Source organism: Somniosus microcephalus, unplaced genomic scaffold (assembly GCF_052327205.1).
Source record: "Somniosus microcephalus isolate GS21.2 unplaced genomic scaffold, FLI_Smic_1.0 unresolved_chr4, whole genome shotgun sequence".
Classification (NCBI taxonomy): domain Eukaryota; kingdom Metazoa; phylum Chordata; class Chondrichthyes; order Squaliformes; family Somniosidae; genus Somniosus; species Somniosus microcephalus.
The window spans coordinates 42,705,371-42,720,571 of record NW_028225182.1 but is presented as its reverse complement, the minus strand read 5'-3'; the positions used below and the strand labels follow the sequence as shown (position 1 = coordinate 42,720,571).

At 46.0% G+C, this 15,201-nt stretch overlaps 1 pseudogene; it reads right to left on the bottom strand.

Annotated features, from left to right (window-relative positions):
* Positions 1-15,201, bottom strand: part of LOC147090640 (polyunsaturated fatty acid 5-lipoxygenase-like) — a 157,789-nt pseudogene that overhangs the window by 110,578 nt on the left and 32,010 nt on the right.

The window sequence follows — 15,201 nt, the reverse complement described above, 5'->3', positions numbered from 1 at the left end:
AAGGAGTTGGGCTGGTGACATACCACACTCGAGCGGCATTGTGCGGTATACAAGCATGCTCTGGTAGAAGTCAGTTCCACTGTCTTTTGCCTTGTACATCAGTCTTTTCACTGTCTGGACCGATTTTTCCACTAGACCATTGGACTGTGGAAAGTGAGGACTTGACGTTGTGTGGAAAAAGTCCCACTCTTTGGCAAAGTGTCGGAAACTTGCATTGTAAAACGGGTCCATTGTCTGTGAAGACCTCACTTGCCACGCCATGTCTGGAGAATATGGCTTTCATACATCTTATCACAGCATCTGCAGTGGTGGTGCACAGTCTACAAACCTCTGGATACAGGGAGTAATAGTCTGTGACTACAAGATAGTCCTTCCCTTGACATACGAATAGGTCAGCGCCTACCTTCTGGTAAGGTCTGTCTGGTGCTGGGTGTGGCTTTAGTGGTTCTACCGGATTGCTTGCTCGATATTTCAGGCATATTGTGCAGTTTGACACCTCATTTGTCACATCTTGGTTGATTCGTGGCCAGTACATCACCTCTCGTGCTCTTTTCTTACACTTTTCGATTCCCAGATGTCCTCCATGGATCTTTTTTAACATCTCTTTTCTCAGACTCTTTGGGATAACTATTTAACTTCCTTTGTAGATGATGTCTTCGACCACTGATAGTTCCACCCTGCAGTTCCAGTACTCTGCTATGTCAGGTGAGCAGTCTTGCTTCATGTTGGGCCATCCATCCAAGATGCTTTTCTTCAGTCGTCTCATTGTTTCATCTTTGTTTGTCTCAGTCTTTATGAGCTCCATTTTTGCATCTGCTATGGGCAGTGCACTTGGGATCATGTCCACGTAGGCGTTCACTTTTTCATCCATTTTGGTGTTTGCGGGCTCACTTGGGTCTACAGCTCTGGACAACGTGTCTGCTGTATACATCAGTTTACACGGTGTTTTCGCAACATTCAGTGTATAGCGTTGCAGCCTGATCATCATTCTTTGTATTCTAAGCGGACAGCTATTTAGTGGCTTTTGGAACAATGCAATCAAGGGCTTATGGTCAGTCTCTACACTGATTGCTTGTCCTGCCACAAACTGGTGAAATCTTTCACAGGCGTATGTGATGCTGAGCAGCTCCTTTTCTATTTGTGCATATCGCGTCTCCGCGTCTGTCATTGAGCGCGATGCATATGCAGTAGGTTGCCAGTAGTCATATTTTTGCAGAAGAATGGCACCGAACCCACTCTGTGATGCATCTGATGATATCTTGATGGGTCTCGCTGGGTCATAAAACCTCAGAACTGGTTCCTCTGTGAGCAGTTTCTTTAGATCGCTCCATGACTTCTCATGCTCATGATTCCATTCCCATTCTATGTTCTTTTCAGTTAGTCTTCTCAGTGGCGCCATCTTTTCTGAGAGGTTGGATATGAATTTACCCATGTAGTTGATCATTCCATTAAACCTCTGCACATCCTTTTTGCATTGTGGCTTTGGCACATTCTCAATGGCGGACACCTTTCTGGGATCTGGTCTGATGTCCTCACTGCTAAGGATATCTCCCACGAATGTCAGTTCTGTCACCCCGAGCTGGCATTTCTCTCTATTCAGCTTCAGGTTTGTTTTCCTTGTTGCTTCCAGCACTTTTTTCAGTCTCTCGTCATGCTCAGTTCTCGTGGTTCCCCATACTATGATGTCATCCATTGATGTATCAACTCCCTCCAGGTGCTCATAGATCATATGGATAGTTTTGTGATACACTACAGGAGCTGAGGCAATGCCAAATGGTAACCTTAGGAATCTGTATCTGCCAAATGGACTGTTGAACGTGCACAGTCTTGAACTTACCTCGTCCAATTTCATCTGCCAAAATCCTGATGATGCATCTAACTTGCTGAAATACTTTGCATTTGCAAACTGTGCCATGATTTCCTCACGTGTAGGAAGCTTGAAGTGCTCTCTCTTTATTGCTATGTTTAGATCTCTTGGATCCAGGCAAATTGTGAGCTTTCCATTCTTTTTGTCCACAACGACGAGGGAACTCACCCATTCAGTTGGCTCATCTATCTTCTGAATCATGTTCAGGCTTTCCATCCTGTCCAACTCTGCCTTCAGTTGCTTTTGAAGAGCAAACAGAACTTTTCTGCATGGATGTATGACCGTTGGCATACTTTTACCTACTCTGATCGTGTGTTCTCCTGGAAGGCAGCCTAGACCCTTAAGTAGGTCGTTGTACTCTTTCATGAGTTCATCATAGACTGTCTCTCCTTCACTTTCCACAACGAGGACTCTCTTTACCAGGTTCAGTCTCTCACAGGCTTTTAAACCTAGTATGGCTTGCACATCCTTTGGCACCACGATTAATGCTAGCGTGTGCTCTCTGTCCTTGTGTGTCACTTTGACAATGCATCTTCCTTTCACTGGTATATCAGTACCTGAGTATCCTGTCACTTTCACTTTTATTCCATGTATCTTTGGTCTGGGTCTAATTTTCTTAAAATCAGTCTCTGATATCACATTAACTTGTGCTCCAGTATCCAATTTAAATGGAATGTGTATGTCATTCACTTTTAGTGTCAACATCCAGTCTCTTTTTTCTTCTTTGTTTTCAGACACAACATCTACATTGAACTCCTCTATCTCGCTATCATCTACTGCATGGACCTTGCTTTGTTGCGCTTGGTTCTTGCAGCAACGGGCATAATGGTTGTTTTTGTTGCAACTATTGCATGTTTTACCATATGCTGGACACTTTCTTGGTGGATGCTGTGTACCGCATCGACTACATGACTTTCGATTGTCCCTTTCATTTTCGTTCGCTGGCCACGCCTCTTTTTTCACACTGGCGCTCTTTTTGTCAAACGGTTTGTGTCCGTTCTTTCTCACTGCATCCACGTTGCAGCTACTGCCACTGAACAGCTCTTTTGCCTGCAACTTCACAGTCTCTGTAGCCCTACACAGTGCTATGGCTTTTCCCAGGTCTAGATCTTGCTCTCTTAGCAGTCTTTCCCTTAGACTATTATCTGGAATACCACACACCAGTCTGTCTTTTATCAGCGAGTCTGTCAGTTCCCCAAATTCACATGTTTTGCTTCTGTTTCTCAGTTCAGTCACATACTGATCAATAGTTTCTCCCGTTTTCTGTACACATGTGAAAAATCTGTGCCTCTCAAACGTCACGTTATGTTTAGGTATGCAGTAGGCCTCAAACTGTTCCATTATTTTATCTAGCTTCATTTTGTCTCCATCAGCAGCGAATGTGAAGTTATTATACACCTCCAGCACTTCATCACCCACGACATGTAAGAACAGTGACGCTTTTATTTTATCACCTTTCTCGTCAGCTCCGATTGCTGATAAATACAACTCTAAACGTTGTTTGAATCTCCTCCAATTTTCAGCCACATTACCTGTCAACTGAAGCGTCGCCGGTGGGTGTAAACCTACCATTTTTTCACTTCATTAGCTATTCTCCAATGGTAAGCAACAATGTTCTCTTTTGGCTTGCTAATTTGTGGAGAGCTGATTTAACTTCAGATTTTTTCTCTTCATCTCTTTCAATCACTTCTGACACCATGTATTGATTTCTTTGTGGGTTCAATGATGAGACATTTATGAAAGAGAATGGCTTTTTTGATCTAAAGCTTGTTCAACTCTTTATACAGCATTTACAGGAGACATCATGCTAGTGATGCATCTAGAACGAAACTGAAACTAAACTAAACTGCCTTGCTTGTCTCTGTCACATGCCCTCTGCTGGTCAGGCACAAGCAATCCATACATGCAAACATGCTGTTAAGGCATCATAATTAAACAGGCAAATACCATCTCGATTTGCTGATATCATTACAATCCTCCCTGCATCTTCTCTGTCAAGTCCTGTAAGAATTCAATACATTTCAATGAGATCACCTCTCATTCTTCTAAACTCTAGGAAATATAGGCCTAGTCTACTCAATCTCTCCTCATACGACAATTCCCCCATCCCAGGAACCAGTCTGGTGAACCTTCGTTGCACTTCCTCTATGGCAAGTATATCCTTCCTTAGGTAAGGAGACACACAATACTCCAGGTGTGGTTGCATCAAAGCCCTATATAATTGCAGTGAGACTCCTTACTCTTATACTCCAATCCTTTTGTAATATTGGCCAACATAGCATTTGCTTTCCTAATTGCTTGCTGTACCTGCATGTTAACTTTCTGTCATGGTTCAAAGTGCATCTATCAAGATGCTGCATTGTCAATGCTAGGAGGTCATTATGTTATCGTTCTGGTGTCTTTTCAGGCTCATGTAGGAAGAATCCTACATTGGATCTTCTGTGTGCCAGACTCTAGATGATTTCTGGTTGACGAGGTCACTGGGTTCAAAGCTGAAACCATCCATCACACTAACCGAAGAAACAAGGGGCGATTTTAACCTGGCCGGCCAGTGGAAACCAGGCGGGCAGTTAAAATTGCAGACGTCCCACTCTCTTCCCAGAGGCTGCGACTTTAACCTGCTTTCCTCAGCAGGTGAGAAGGGCACTGGCCGGAAAACGGAGGGATCCTTCTTTAGATCCGCAGATAGGGAACCAATGGCACCCGTCCACTTGGCCTCTGCCACCCACTGCAATTTTCCCGAGTTTAAAACGGGAGCGACATTCTGTCTCCTACCTTGTAAATGGGATGCACGGATGGCAGTTGTCTTATGGTGGCCAGGCAGAATGGCTCGGCGATCAGGTGAGTTTTCAGAAAGTGCGAGACCAGTTCAAAGTACTGAAAATCTGCACTCCGCACCCACATCTTGGCCAGCAGCCAGTCAAGCTCACCATCCGAGGGAAGGAAAATGGGATTGTCTCCACCTGGGGTTTGCTTCAACTGCAAGAAAGAAACAAGAAAGATTAATATGGATAACGATAGTTATTCAGCTCACTTTTATACCCGGCACCTGGACTCGTATTCAACCCAGATCTGTGGGATGAAGGTGTTCCCCACTGCAGATTCTAAGGGCTATCCCTCAACCAACATCACTAAAACAGATTATCTGCTCATCATCACGTTGCTGTTTGTGGGAGCTTGCTGTGCGCAAATTGGCTGCCGCGTTTCCTACATTACAACAGTGAATGACTGCACTTCAAAAGGTACTTCATTGGCTGTAAAGCACTTTGGGACATCCTGAGGTGGTGAAAGGCACCATATAAATGCAAGCCTTTCTTTTCATGGGCGAAATGTGTCTAGGGCTGTCTCGAACCCATTCCTAGGGGATCCAGGCCAACTGCCCTTATTTGGCACTAAATAGACAATCTATGACAGGCCTCTGGGAAATGGATAAGGAATGACACTGGCACAATTAGCTGGTGCTCTCTTGTGGCTGGGCTGCAGCATAATTTTAGGGGGCAGAGTTCAGGAAACATTCACGTTACATCTCACCGTTCCTGGACTGGTTGGAGGGGGCACCAGATATAGGGAAGGAGGGGGTACATATCAATGGGGGCATGGGGAGAGCACTGGGCAAGTGGTGCCGATCAGCAAGCGGTAGCAGTGCTAAGATTTTGTTTTCTATACAGGAAACTTTCGATTTACCGGCACCTAAATAACCCAAAATCTTGGTTAACCGGCAAAATTCAGGAGTAGGTTCAGGTAAGTTCTACTTCATATTGTACTTGCCTTCCATCGATCTGTGGCTGTGCAATGGGTGTGGCTGCAGCTGTTGCTAAGCTACAGAGACGCTTGGAACTTGTGGCCATTGTTCTGAACCTGTTGCTAAGCAACAGGGTTTGTTGCTTTATACGGAGCTCTCGGCTCCGTATCTTTTACTATAGCGTTCGGATATCCGGAATTTTTGATGAACCGGCACCACGTCGGTCCCGTCGGTGCCGGATACAAAAAGTTTCCTGTAATCGCATTGACTGGAGTCTTTCAGGTCCATCGTGTGGCGACGTGCAACTTAAACCCAACTTAAGGGCCTAGAAGGCCCAGCACTAAGCTCGTGCACAGGGTTCCAGCCCCCATTACATTGGGTGTCTCAGCAACAGTGCAGGCTTCAGGTTTAACACCTGATAACAGGTGCTCGCTCACTTTAGTATTGTTGAACCCTATATATCCTGATGGGACAGCCTTTACAGATGACTGCTCTCTCTCATTTTTACATCTTCATGCAATCTGAGGAATTAAACAAACCATTCTGTCCTGATAGGCATTTGTCTATAAACAGAAGGCAGGTACATCCCTCTGAAGACAGATCTTTTACTCCAGATAGTGCACCTGTGTCGCATCGCCTGCCCTCAACTCACAAAGATGAAAGAGCTCTGTTACGAGTGCTACTAATTGAAACCCACAGTTTTAAATTGTCACAACCGTTTGACCGAGCTACTAATTCATATAATACAGAAATTAAAATCGGGGATGTGCACGAGGATAGAAGTGGTGGAGCGCAGAGATCTCGAAGGGTTGTAGGGCTGGAGAAGGTTACAGAGATAAGGAGGGGGTGAGTCCATGGACCAAGAGCCAATGGAGGTCTACAGCTCCTACCTGGATGGCAATGGGCATCATGTGGTTCTGTTTGTTGAGGTACAGCAGGCAGATGGGCACTTCACTGTACTGCTGGATATCTTCAATGACATTGGCAGGAAGCCCATCCAACATCTTATAGTTCACAATGAAGATATTCCCATTCTGCAACAAACACAAATAGAGGGAAACAACGGAAATAGTTCAATAGTCGGCCATTGTCCCAATGCAGTATCCATGTAGGAGATCATCTATAACAGCGGGATTCCAAATCTCTCCTGGATGGCCTCCCATCTTCCACCTAAATAAACTTCAGATCATCCAAAATTCTGCCGCCAATATCCTAACTTGCACCAAGTCCCATTCACCGATCACCCCTTGTGCTCGCTGACCTACATTGGCTCCCAGTCTGGCAAGGCCTTGTTTTTAAAATTCTCTTTCTTGTTTTCAAATGTCTCCATGGCCTCGCCCCTCTCTAACCCTCCTCCAGCCTCACAGTCCTTCGAGATCTCTGCGCTGCTCCAATTCTGATCTCTTGCACGTACCCGATTTTAATCATTCCACATTTGGTGGCTGTGCCTCCAGCTGCCTGAACCGAATCTCTGGAATTCCCTGCATAAACCTTTCCGCCTCGGTACTCCTTTAAGACACTGTTTAAAACATACTCTCAAACAGATGTACCACTTTGGATATTGTTGAGGGAGATGGCTCCAACTTCCTGGCACAGTGGGTGGTTTTGCTGCACAGGACGGGAGGAAAAAGAGTGGGAGAGCTATAGGGATAGAGGATTCTATTGTAAGGGGAATAGGTAGGCGTTTCTGCGGCCGCAAACGAGACTCCAGGAGGGTATGTTGCCTCCCTGGTGCAAGGGTCAAGGATGTCTCGGGGAGGCTGCAGGGTGTTCTGGAGGGGGAGGGTGAGCAGCCAGTTGTCGTGGTGCATACAGGTACCAACAATATAGGTTAAAAAATAGAACAAGGTCCTAAAAGCTGAATATAAGGAGTTAGGAGGTAAATTAAAAAATAGGACCTCAAAGGTAGTAATCTCAGGATTGCTACCAGTGCCACGTGCTAGTCAGCGTAGAAATAGAATGATATTTCAGATGAATACGTGGCTAGAGGAATGGTGCAAGGGGGAGGGATTCAAATTCCTGGGACATTGGAACCAGTTTTGGGGGAGGTGGGACCAGTACAAACTGGACGGTTTGCACCTGGGCAGAACCGGGACCGATCTCCTTGGGGGAGTGTTTGCTAGTGCTGTTGGGGAGGGTTTAAACTAAAATGGCAGGGGGTTGGGAACCTGTGCAGGGAGACAGAGGAAAGGGAAGCAAGGATAGAAACAAAAGACAAGAAGGAGAAAAGCAAAAGTGGAAGGCAGAGAAATCAAGGATGTAAATCAAACAGGGCTACAGTAAATAATAATTCTAAAAGGATTAAGAGTGTTAAAAAAACAAGCCTGAAGGCTTTGTGTCTTAATGCGAGGAGCATTTGTAATTAGCTGGATGAATTAGCTGCGCAAATAGATGTAAATGGATGTGATATAATTGGGATTACGGAGACATGGCTCCAGGGTGACCAAGGCTGGTAATTCAACATCCAGGGGTATTCAATATGCAGGAAGGACAGGCAAAAAGGAAAAGGAGGTGGGGTAGCATTGCTGGTTAAAGAGGAGATTAACACAATAGTAAGGAAGGATATTAGCTCTGATGAGGAGGAATCTGTATGGGTAGAGCTGAGAAATACCATGGGGCAGAAAACATTACTGGGAGTTGTATACAGACTCCCAAACAGTAATGCTGAGGTTGGGCATGGCATTAAATGGGAAATTAGAGATGTGTGCAATAAGGGCACAGCAGTTATCATGGGTGACTTTAATCTACATATAGATTGGGCTAACCAAATTAGTAACAATAGTGTGGAGGAGGAATTCCTAGAGTGTATACGGGACGGTTTCCTGGACCAATATGTTGAGGAACCAACTAGAGATCAGGCCATCTTAGACTGGGTATTATGTAATGAGAAAGGATTAATTAGCAATCTAGTTGTGCGAGGGGAAGAGCAATAATAATATGATCGAATTCTTCATTAAGATGGAGTGTGAATTAGTTGACTCAGAGACTAGGGTCCTGAATTTAAATAAAGGAAACTACGATGGTATGAAGCGTGAGTTGCCTAGGATGGATTGGGGAGCATTACTTAAAGGGTTGACGGTGGATAGGCAATGGGAAACATTTAAAGATCACATGGATGAACTACAGAATTTGTTCATCCCTGTTTGGCATAAAAATAAAACAAAAAAGGTGCATCAACCGTGGCTAACAAGGGAAATTAGGGATAGCATAAGATCCAAGGAGAGGACATATAAATTGACCAGAAAAAGCAGCAAACCTGAGGATTGTGAACAGTTTAGGATTCAGCAAAGGAGGACAAAGGGATTAATTAAGAGGGGGGAAATAGAGTATGAGAGTAAGCTTGCAGGGAACATAAAAACTGACTGTAAAAGCTTCTATAGATATGTGAAGAGAAAAAGATTGGTGAAGTCAAACATAGGTCCCTTGCAGTCAGAATCAGGGGAATTTATAATGGGGAAAAAAGAAATGGCTGACCAATTAAATACATACTTTGGTTCTGTCTTCACAAAGGAGGACACAAATAACCTCCCAGAGATGTCTGGGTACATAGGGTCTAATGAGAGGGAGGAATTGAATGAAATCAGTATTTGTAGGGAAATGGTGTTAGGGAAATTGACGGGATTGAAGGCCAATAAATCCCCAGGGCCTGATAATCTACATCCTAGGGTACTTAAGGAAGCGGCCCTAGAAATAGTAGATGCATTGCTGGTCATCTTCCAAAATTCTATAGACTCTGGAACAGTTCCCATGGATGGGAGGGTAGCTAATGTTACCCCCACTATTTAAAAAAGGTGGTAGAGAGAAAACAGGGAATTATAGGCTGGTAAGCCTGACATTGGTAGTGGGGAAAATGCTAGAGTCCATTATAAAAGATGTAATAGCAGAGCACTTGGAAAACAGTGACAGGATCAGACAAAGTCAACATGGATTTACAAAAGGTAAATCATGCTTGTCTAATCTACTGGAATTTTTTGTGGATGTAACTGGTAGAATAGATAAGGGAGAACCAGTGCATGTGGTGTACTTGGACTTTCAGAAGGCTTTCGATAAGGTCCCGCCTAAGAGATTAGCGTGCAAAGCACACGGGATTGGGGGTAAGGTACTGACTTGGATAGAGAACTGGTTGGCAGACAGGAAGCAGAGTTGGAATAAACGAGTCTTTTTCCGAGTGGCAGGCAGTGACTAGTGGGGTACCGCAGGGATCAGTGCTAGGACCCCAGCTATTAACAATATATCTTAATGATCTAGATGAGAGAACTAGATGTAATATCTCCAAGTTTGCAGATGACACAAAGCTGGGTGGACGTGTGGGCTGTGAGGAGGACGCAGAGAAACTCCAGTATGATTTGGACAGGTTGGGTGATTGGGCAGATGCATGGCAGATGCAGTATAATGTGGATAAATGCGAGGTTATCCACTTTGGTGGCAAAAACAGGAAGACAGATTATTATCTGAATGGCAATAGATTGGGAAAAGGGGAAGTGCAACGAGACCTTGATGTCCTTGTGCACCAGTCGCTGAAGGTAAGCATGCAGGTGCAGCTGGCGGTTAAGAAGGCAAATGGTATGTTGGCCTTCGTAGCAAGAGGATTCGAGTACAGGAGCAAGGATGTCTTGCTGCAGTTGTACAGGGCCTTGGTGAGACCTCACCTTGAGTATTGTGTGTCGTTTTGGTCACCTTATCTGAGGAAGGATGTTCTTGCCATGGAGGGAGTGCAGCGAAGATTCACCAGACTGATACCTGGGATGGCAGGAATGACATATGAAGAGAGATTGGGTCGATTAGGCTTATATTCACTAGAGTTTTGAAGAATGAGAGGGGATCTCATTGAAACTTATAAAATTCTAACAGGACTGGACAGACTAGATGCAGGAAGGAAGTTCCCGATGGCGGGGGAGTCCAGAACCAGGGACCACAGTCTAAGGATAAGGGGTAAGCCATTTAGGACTGAGATGAGGAGGAATTTCTTCACCCAGAGAGTGGTGAACCTGTGGAATTCTCTACCACAGAAGGCAGTTGAGACCAATTCATGAAATATATTCAAGAAGGATTTAGATGTATTTCTTAAGGCTAAAGGGATCAAGGGATATGTGGAGAAAGCAGGGACAGGGTACTGAATTTGGAAGATCAACCATGATCGCATTGAATGGCGGAGCAGGCTTGAGGGGCCGAATGGCCTACTCCTGCTCCTATCTTCTATGTTTCTATTTTTCTACCTGTTGGACCAAGCCTGTCCTAATATCTCCTTATTTGGCTTGGTGGCAAATTTTACACAGGATTACACAGGATATACTGCACAGAAACAGGCCATTCGGCCCAACCAGTCCATGCCGGTGTTTATGCTCCACTCGAGCCTCCTCCCGCCTTTCCTCATCTAACTCTATCAGCATAACCCTGTATTCCCTCCTCCCTCACATGCTTGTCTAGCCTCCCCTTAAATACATCTACACTATTCGCTTCAACCACTCCCTGTGATAGTGAGTTCCACATTCTCACCACTCTCTGGGTAAAGAAGTTTCTTCTGAATTCCCCATTGGATTTCTTGGTGACTATCTTATATTGATGGCCTCGAGTTTTGCTCTTCCCCACAAGTGGAAACATTCTCTCTGTATCCACTCTATCAAAACCTTTCATAATTCTAAAGACCTCTATTAGGTCACCCCTCAGCCTTCTTTTTTCAAGAGAAAAGAGACCCAGCCTGTTCATCCTTTCCTGATAGGTATACCTCGCATTTCTGGGATCATCCTTGTAAATCTTCTCTGCACCCTCTCCAGTGCCTCGATATCCTTTTTATAATATGGTGACCAGAATTCCACACAGTGTGGTCTAACCAAGGTCGATACAAGTTTGGCATAACTTTTCTACTTTTCAATTCTATCTCTCTGGAAATAATCCCTAGTGCTCGGTTTGCTTTTTTATGGCCTTGTTAATCTGTGTCGATACCTTTAGTGATTTGTGAATTTGTACTCCGAGATCCCTTTGCTATTCTACCCATTTAGATTCTTATTTTCCAAGATAATATGTGCCCTCCCTATTTTTCTTAACAAAATATAACACCTCACATTTAACTGTGTTGAATTTCATTTGCCATTTATATGCCCATTCTACAAGTTTATTAATGTGTAAGAATTCGCAATAATTTACAGTTCTGAAGATTAATTTTTTGATTAAAGAATCCCTGGGCGTTGTGCTTTTAAATTTCCAGGGATAAAAATGGCTGCCATACCACATGGCCGAAGACAAAGGGGCTTGGAAAGCAGCTTTCTGTGTCTGGAAGTAAGGTTCAATGGAGACAAAACGTTACCACATGACAATGCTTTGTTTACAAAGTAATTGAATGCTATTAGCATTTGTTTGTACATCGAGTGGATACATCTAAACTTCAGAAGAGACTTTTGGATCTTGAATGGGGACCGTTTAAGAACTGAATGGGTCTAAATCACCTAGCATTCTGGACAATAGAGCAGTTGTATTTCCCTTTTGTTTCAGCCCAGGGAGCTCCGGAAGACACATTAACCCAGTCCAACCACTCTGAGTTAGCCAATCACAGCTTTCTCTTGTGTATTGGACCCTTTGGGTGGGAATTGTGCACACAGACTTGCAAGGCAGAACGGCAAGGGGCTCACCAGGTATATAAGATAGCTGCTGAGAAGCTATTGCTCTCTTTTTACTTTGCTGGACCACAGGTGAGCAGGGTGTTCTGACTCCTCGGCAAGGCAACGTAGCAGGAGTTAAGGGGTGGTGATTTGAGGGTAATTGCTAAGATTGTTTAAGTAACATTGGAGCCATTTTATCCCTCATTTTTGCCATCTGCAACCCCCTGTTATATAGTTTTACTGTAATTACTGTGTTCGTGTGGTATAGTTTATTCTTTTGATTGTAGTTTATTTAGGTAATAAAACTTGATTTTTCTCTCATCCAAACCACTTGTCCATTTTATAATCATTAATTATAAGTTCCTCCACTCAGAACTGAAGGAGGGGGTAGCGATTCAAAACCGCTGTTTGTAAATTGGTTTAGAGTGCAGCAGCAAAAGGCTACTGACCAGGTGAATTACCGTAAACCAGGTGAAAGTTTGGAATTGGTCAGAGCTCAGAGGCAAAGGCTGCTGGCCAGGTAAATTACCATAGACCAGTTAAAAGATGCCCCCCCTTACAAATGGTGAGCCAGGTAGGAGTGGAGGCAGTTTTTGATTTAATAAGTGGTCTGGATCTGGAGAAAGTACCAGCTCTTGTTTCTCTCGTTTTCAGTATGTGGGTAGCCCTGCGAATTTTAGCGGCAGTGTGTAGGCTGACCTATCAGGGTATAGGTGGCTGGTTTAGGAAGGATGAGATGAGGGTGCAGGAGGAGGTTAAAGATGCCAAGAATCGGGAGTCCGAGCTTGAAAAATGCCAGGCGGAGGTAGAACACCTCAGAGAGGTGTATGAGGCCAGAGCTAGTGGAATGAGGGTGCGGGAAGAGAATGCACGCCTCACACTAGAGGTCACGAAATGCCAGGCATTTATAGAGCGCCTTGTGCAGGAAGTCACAGAGACAAGGGGCTGTGAGATGAGGCTACGGGAGGAAATCGCACACCTCACCCAAGAAGCTAGCGAGGGGAAAAGCCATGCAAGGAACGAGATAGAATTCCTAAAGTACCAAATTATAGAAGCAAAGAGGAGTGAGATGAGACTGCGGGAAGAGAATGCCCGCCTCACCTCAGATGTAACAGAGCAGGAGGAGAAGGTTAGGGGGGTAAAGGCAGCTGATAAGCTGGCCTGCAACCTAAGGTTTGAGGAAGCAGATCATGGCCCCTGTAGGGCAGAGATAGAAAGCCTTAACATGGCTTTAAATGCATCAAAGGGGATGATTTGTCTGATCAGCCCGAAGGCAGGTCAGCTGGACTTTACTGGCAGCCCAAGTCGAACCATCCCACAGGCAGCACCCAGAACGGTGCTGGATTGGGAATTAGAGACCCCAAGACCGCAGCCCACAGCTCCGAGTCTTGAGGAGCTCTGGCAGTGAGGAGGGGTGGACAATGGGGTGGTAGGAGATCACCAGCAGGTCCCGCTAGGCAGGCGGAGACCAGGACCAGTGTACCCCCTCCAACAACGGAGGTACGGTCCGCCCGTGAGGAGTGAGCCTGAGAATAGGAATCCTCAGCCCACAGCAAGTTCGAGTTCACAGGTAAGCACTGTGGCTTGTCATAGAGTCATAGGGCTAGAAATTCAGTAGGCTTTGTGCCCAGTTTTTGGCCAAAGAGGGCTTTTGCGCCACTTGCTAAACTTCCCCCGATATTCAGCGCTGCGGTAATGGCGACGTTAGCCAGTAGCGCTGCGCCACCACCGATGACGTCATCGGTGTGCGCAGTGCCCCGCTACCGCCCCGTTACTGGCCTCTTCCGCAGCGGCCGCAAACAGCGATCAGAAAACGGGGCCGTCCTGCAGCGTTACTGGGGCGAGTTAAGGCGGAGGTGCGGCCGGCCGCTTTTTCGGCGGCCGCCTGCCCGCACCTCCTTCCCCGGCCTCCTCCACCCCCTCCCCGCGGCATTGCCAGCTGTTTTCCGGGAGCCCGGCACTTCTCCGTGGTGCCGGGCTCATTTGCCGGCACTAGTGAGCGGCGGTCTCGCTGTTGCAGGCACCTCTCCCTTAAGAAAGGGAGGAAGGCCTGCAGTACTGCAGCCTGCCGCTCCGCAGCGGGTGGCGCTGCAGCACCTAGCGCGCCGATATTCAGTTTCAGCGCCCCAAGCGGGGGCGCCGAAACCCTTGAATAGCGGCCGCCTTCGACTTGGGCCGCGCAAACTGAATTTCCGGTGGGCGCAAGTGGCTCCGCGCCCAGCGGTACTTTCTGGGCGCGAGCGAGCTGGCCGCCCCAAACAGAATTTCTAGGCCTATTTATACAGCACAGAAAGAGGCCTTTCGGCCCATCGTGTCTGCGCCGTCCATCAAGCCCTGTCCAATCTAATCCCATTTTCCAGCATTTGGTCCATAGCCTTGTATGCAATGGCATTTCAAGTGCTCATCCAAATGCTTCTTGAATGTTGTGAGGGTTCCTGCCTCTACCACCCTTTCAGGCGGTGAGTTCCAGACTCCAACCACCCTCTGGGTGAAAAAGTTCCTCCTCAAATCCCCTCTAAACCTCCTGCCCCTTACCTTGAATCTATGCCCCCTTGTTATTGACCCCCCTACTAAGGGGAAAGTTCCTCTTTATCTACCCTATCTATGCCCCTCATGTGTGGGGGAGGAGCCATTCATGTTCAGAGTAAGCTGTTTAAGCCAGGGAACAGGGAAGGAGAGTTCTGGGACCCCTGTAGAGCAGGTCAAGTAGCAGAAATCCGGGACATGGGAGGCACACAGGGGATAGTTTTGGCCCCAGACGAAAGGCAGGTCCAAAATTCCCCATTTAAAGCCACCTGGGTGAGGGAACATGAGTTTGCTGTCCAGGCAAGTTCAAGTTCACAGCCTGTAAAAACAAGCACAGTGGCATGTTCTAAGGGAAAAGTTGTCCAGCCCACAAATTGGGACACTTCCCTACCCCAGTGGGACCCTAGTTTTGCCAAAAGTTCGAATTTGAGCAAGTTAGGTGGCTCAGAAACAAAGAAACAGCAGCCTGG